A 6,000-nucleotide genomic window follows, 5' to 3' on the forward strand; every position below is an offset into this window, starting at 1 on the left:
AGCTAAAGTTAACTATCTTGTTCAAGGTCAGAAAAACAAATGTTATAAAAGGGTAGAGCTAGGACAATACCGAAGCTGCTTTTTTTGCTACATTATACCTTATTTGGAATCACTTTATAGAGGATGATTTATCCACTTTACACACTTATGTGGTACATACGTGATGCTAAAGATTAATTATGACAACATATATAGCCACCACATTGTCACTACTATGCAAAATGCTACTCAACTACAGTGGCCTTATTTCTTGCTAATCAAAAAAGCAGGCGTAATCTTACAAAGGAGAGATTTTCTAATGTGTCAATTTGTATATCATCTTATAGAGCCTTTAAAAATGCATTTTATATTTTTAACTAGTAGCCTTTATTAAAAACAAACTATGAAACAGATGGAAAATTAAGAATATACAATTAGTATTACTATCATCCACCAACATAAAGAAAAATAATTCCAAATCTAAATTGAACAGCAAATTTGGGGGTTATTAAGTTTTCAGTTCTTATAGCTAAAGAGCCCAAATGCACACCAAGTAACTCTGCCGACCACCTACCTAGGCTAGCTCATAGCCTCTCTCAAGCCTACAACAATTACCCCCAATTACAACATTCTTTTCCACTGATTCAAGACATGGTCCACGAAGCCTTGTATTTGCAACACTCCAAGAAGCCACAAACAATCTGCAAAAACGCCTCTCACATGAGGCTTGCCTGCCACCCTTTTTAAAATATCAATCGTTTGCTAGGTCCTTACAGCTGCTAGGTAGTAATGTTTCTCCCTGTACTGACCAGCAGATTCCCATTTCCACACTAGAAAACTAGTGCCATCAACCTTCCCCAACACTACGTGAACTAGCTAGCTGGGGCCTAGTTCAAGAAGTAGACACTGTATAGCCGGGCATTGTGGCGGGCGCCTATAGTCCCAGCTGCTCAGGAGGCTGAGGCAAGAGAATCATGTAAGCCCAAAAAAAGCTGGAGGTTGCTGTGAGCTTCGTGATGCCATGGCACTCTACCGAGGGCGGTAAAGTGAGACTCTGTCTCTACAAAAAAAAAAAAAAAAAAAAGAAGTAGACACTGCGCTATAGGATTTTTCTCTCCCTAAATCACCTTCATCTCACCACGTAAGCAATTCTCGATATATTATCCAAACATATAAATGTATATTCCTCACCAGCTCTTGTTAAGAGCTAAGGACACAACAGCAACATTTAGAGTCTTCTGAAGACTCTTATGGAATTAAGGAGAACATTGCATTACCTATACCTCCCATAAGAAAGTCTGCTTTCGGGTGGCGCCTGTGGCTCAGTCAGTAAGGCGCCGGCCCCATATACGGAGGGTGGCAGGTTCAAACCCGGCCCCGGCCAAACTGCAACCAAAAAATAGCCGGGCGTTGTGGCGGGCGCCTGTAGTCCCAGCTGCTCGGGAGGCTGAGGCAGGAGAATCGCTTAAGCCCAGGAGTTGGAGGTTGCTGTGAGCTGTGTGAGGCCACGGCACTCTACCGAGGGCCATAAAGTGAGACTCTGTCTCTACAAAAAAAAAAAGAAAGTCTGCTTTTCTTCACTGTTAATCACCTAAGAAAAAACTTAACAAGTTTCACTTATTTAAATAGATAATGCCTTTTTGAAAAAGAAAATAGTACTCATCAGATGATTACAGGATGGCAGTCAATTAACACGTTAGGCAAAAGAGCCTGCTTTCTTCTAAGAGATAGCATCACTGGGGGTAATGAATGGAAGAAGCCCACATGCTTTAAGGATTAAGTCAGGGTTGGCTGAGGAGTCACCTGAGGGGGCACTTAGGAAGGGGGAGGCAAAGGACGCCTTCAGAGGGGAAGAAGGGTGCAAAAAGGGAAGGTAACAACAGCTGTGCCTATTTCAACACTTAGCTTCTCTCTTCTCCAGTGTCTCCTCCTTCCCCGGGACCCCCCTCCCAAATCAAACCAGTTACTAGTACTAGCTTCCCTACATCGCTCAACCAGGATTCAAAGAAGGCAACTGTCTTTCTACATGAAGACGCTCAACCTTCAAACAACTCTTTACAAACTTTTTTTTTTCCTGACAGAGTCTCAGTATGTTGTCCTTGGTAGAGTGCCATTGCATCACAGCTCACAGCAACCTCAAACTCTTGTGCTTAAGCGATTCTCGTGCCTCAGCCTCCCAAGTAGCTGGGGCTACAAGCACCAGCCACAAGGCCCAGCTACTTTTGTTGTTGTTGTCATAGCTGGCCACAGGCCAGGTTCGAACTGCCAGCCTCTGTGTATGTGGCTGGCACCCTACCCATTGAGCTACGGCTGCCTGCTGAGCCTTTATAAACTTTAGAAATGCAAGCTCTTGCCCGAGGGTGGTACAGTGAGACTCTGTCTCTACAAAAAAAAAAAAAAAAAGAAATGCAAGCTCTTCAGGACTTAGGGGCCACAAGCAGACTTAAAAGGTGCTGAACAGCAGATCGTACTGTATGTTCTAAAAAATTTACTTACTGGCATCTTTCCATTATACTATTATACATCATACACAGTATGTGTATAATACTGAACACAGGACAGTGCCAAAAGATATTTCTGTTACCAATTAAGTAAAATGATTGTGTTAAATTACCTAGACGATTTCTGTTAGGTCTCTAATTTTTTTAAAAAAGAATTGAGTTGGTTGTTAAACAAACCAGCACTCTCCTTAGGAGACCACTATCTTATACACAAATGTTCCAAAGGATGAGCTCAACATGAGGCACACCCCACTTTACACAACATCCACACACAATTGTCAAACGTGAGCATATGGTGCAATCACATCCTCAGACTTGTATAATCTCCCACAAGAGTGAATGAGCCAGTAGCTGGGCATTGTGGCGGGCGCCTGTAGTCACAGCTACCTGGGAAGCTGAGTCAAGAGAATTGCTTAAGACCAAGAGTTTGAGGTTGCTGTTGCTGTGAGCTGTGACTACACAGCACTCTACCAAGGGCGACTCTGTCTCAAAAAAAAAAAAAAGAAGAAAAGAGTGAACTGGGCCAGGTAGGACACAAAAGCTCCACAACATCTGAGCATGTCTTTATGCACTCACCTAAGGGAGTCAAGATACACACGCATAGGCTTTCCTTAGAAGGGATTTTTTTTTTTTTTTTTTTTGTAGAGACAGAGTCTCACTTTATGGCCCTCGGTAGAGTGCCGTGGCCTCACATAGCTCACAGCAATCTCCAACTCCTGGGCTCAAGGGATTCTCTTGCCTCAGCCTCCCGAGTAGCTGGGACTACAGGCGCCCGCCACAACGCCCGGCCACCCTTTGGTTGCAGTTTGGCCGGGGCCGGGTCCGAACCCGCCACCCTTGGTATATGGGGCCGGCGCCCCACCGACTGAGCCACAGGCGCCGCCCTATAAGGGATGTTTTAATCAAGTGTGTTCATAAAAAAAAAAAAATTGTTGTTTACTGAACACAATGTCCTCACTCCCCCAAAAGAGAAAATCATGGGACCCTCAGGCTTTTCTCTATTAAGCCAGATCTTGCTAACTTCAGTGTTAACTGGCACTGGAACCTTCACACATATCAGCTCCAGTATGTCACTAAGGTGACAATTCTCTGCTGCTATTCTGTGCTGATGAGTGTCACTAGAGGTTTTGGTCATCTTTCTTTCTCTTCTTCAAATTAATTAAACGTGGGAGAAAACAAGAAACTGTTGAGTTTCCCTTCAACACCTGAGCCACGGGTAGGACTACTTGGTAAAAAGGGAACAGAAACCCCGGTGCTCCTGCTGCACCAAGCAACAGACACTCCACCTTCCTGCCTGTAAGGGCAGAGGCAGAGGGGCCTTTTTCCCCAATACAAACTGAAGGCAACTCATTATTCCCCTCCTACTCGCGCTTTTTCCGCTTCCCCAGGCAGCTCTAAGAAACAAAACTTAAATTGGATTTGTTGCCCAGTCTAAATAAGAACCCCAACCAAGCCCCCAGTTCTTCTCTGTAGCCCCACCATCTCCCACAGAGCAGTTACTACAACGGGAAACTACAAAGCTACACGCGTTTGCGTGCAAGATCCCCCGGATCTGGGTCCAACCCGGCGCTGCCCGGGCGCAGCGCCTCGCTACAGGGGAGCAAATCGACTCGCTGCAGGCTGAACCCCTGGGTTATCCACGCGCAATCCAGTCAATCTATCTACCGTGTCCCCTCAACTCCCGGCACTCTGGATGAAGCTACCGGAACAAGGCCCTCTTGTAATCAAGTGCTTACTAAGTGCCCCTTGAGGCTGTTGGAAGTGCGAGGCAGGTTGTCATTGAGATTTTTTTTAAACCTTCAAAAGGTGAAAAAAGGATCATGCCTAGCAGGAGCACTCAACCCTGCCCCAATATTTGTTTTTTGAGACCATCCGAGCGACAGAATTCAACACGTCCAAGCTAGCAACCCTGAAATCTCCGCCTGGAGTCACCAAACCGCGAGCACCAGGACCCTCCAAGCCCTTGACAACCCGCGCCGAATTAAAGCCAACTGCAGCGCCCCCTGCCCCGCCTCGCCAGGCTGCCGCAAATTTCCTGCCTCCCGACCGGCAGGACCGCCAAGCCACCCACTCAGCTGTCACACCCGCGCTCGGAGGGGCCGGGAGGGCGAGCGGGGCGGGACAAAGGGGCCCACAAACCCTCCCGGCCGCCGCCGCCGCCGCCACGAGACACCAACTCGCCGCGTACCCCAAGGAATGGAGGGAAACGTCCGCAGTTTCAAACGCGCAGCTCCATTTCCGCAGCGGCCCGGCCCGGCCCAGCTAGAGCCTCCGCAGCCGCCGCCCCGACCCACTGACCGACCGGCCGGCCGGTAGAGGAGGAGGAGGGGGGCGGGAGGGGAGGGCAAGGCTGCAGCGCCAGGCTCGGTGCCCAGGGACCCCAGCCCGCCCGCCGCGGGGTCCGCGCCCTCCCCCGCTGCCCCTCGGAGGCCGCGCCGCGGGGAGCCGTGAGCAGGGCGGGGGCGGAGGCGGAGGCGCTCACCTGCGCAGGTCCGCTGCGGGAACACGAACGGCTCCAGGAGGGTAGCAGAACAGCGCCCCAGCCGCCGTTCCGCGCGCTCTCGTGCCGGGCGATCCCGCGGCCCGGGCGCGCGCCTCCTCGGCCCCGCCGCGCCCCGCCCCACCGGTGGAGCCGCCCAGCGTTCCCATTGGCCCCTCGGCCTTTTGAATCGTCGCCGGCGCTGTCGATTGGTCGCACGCGGTGGTGCGTCCTCCAGCCGCGGTGAGGCGGGTGAGCCCGGGAAGCTGAGGCAGGCGGGCGGGCGTCTGGTGCTGCTCCGAGTCCTGTGTTTATCCCGCCTTATCTCCGCGGTCCAGACGCCCTGGCGGCCCACGGATCCCGCGCGCTCCCCGCCCTTCCCTCCTGGTGCCGGTCACAGCCTCCTGGCGATTTACTGCAGAGGGCTTGGGGTACAAGGTGGCTTGGGGAAAGAGATTTAAAAAAAAAAAAAAATTGTGGGAGGGGCTTTATCTGACACAAGCAATCGAGGTAACGTGGTTCTTTGCACCCTCAGTGAATCTCCAACAATAAAAAAAACTACAAAGAAAATAATAACTTTGCAAAGTGTTGTCTATATATCCCAGTCCGAAATTTATTCTAAGACGCTACGCGTGCTCTCCTTCGCGTGTTAAAATCCTGCAGCAGCCTCCGTGGGGGGTGCTTCCAAGGGGAGCAGGGGCTCCTTTGTCCGGGCTACCTCTGCGCCTCAGTAGAAACCGACCGGGACCAGAGACCACGGCCAGTGGCGGGAGGGAAGGATTGTGAACGCAACTCGAAGATTTCCTATGAAGAGAAGGGTTTTTTTCAAGGGAAGTTCCTGGGGAGATGGGGTAGAAACGACGACGGAGCATGGAACGAGAAGTGCTGTGCATTACACCCCGCAACGTCGCTTGTTCTGCAACACAAAACCCTGGTTTTAGTTTACCTTCAAAACGCTAAATCATTACCTTGTTGACTCGGAATCCGGTATGAATGCTAAACCTTTGGGAGGGGGGTTCTTGCAAGTCATCATTATCTGTT

General features: G+C 50.1%; 1 protein-coding gene across 5 annotated transcripts in view; it reads right to left on the reverse strand.

Annotated features, from left to right (window-relative positions):
* Nucleotides 1–5,484, reverse strand: part of LBR (lamin B receptor) — a 33,070-nt gene extending 27,586 nt beyond the window's left edge. The window contains exon 1 of one of the 5 annotated variants that reach the window (XM_053604047.1): nucleotides 4,963–5,481. The gene's annotated coding sequence lies outside the window, so the exon portion shown is untranslated. The other 4 variants (XM_053604049.1, XM_053604048.1, XM_053604050.1 and 1 more) reach the window with 4 other exon arrangements.
* Between the last annotated feature and the right edge of the window lie 516 nt (nucleotides 5,485–6,000).

The sequence above is a fragment of the Nycticebus coucang genome, chromosome 10 (genome assembly GCF_027406575.1).
Source record: "Nycticebus coucang isolate mNycCou1 chromosome 10, mNycCou1.pri, whole genome shotgun sequence".
NCBI classification, from domain to species: domain Eukaryota; kingdom Metazoa; phylum Chordata; class Mammalia; order Primates; family Lorisidae; genus Nycticebus; species Nycticebus coucang.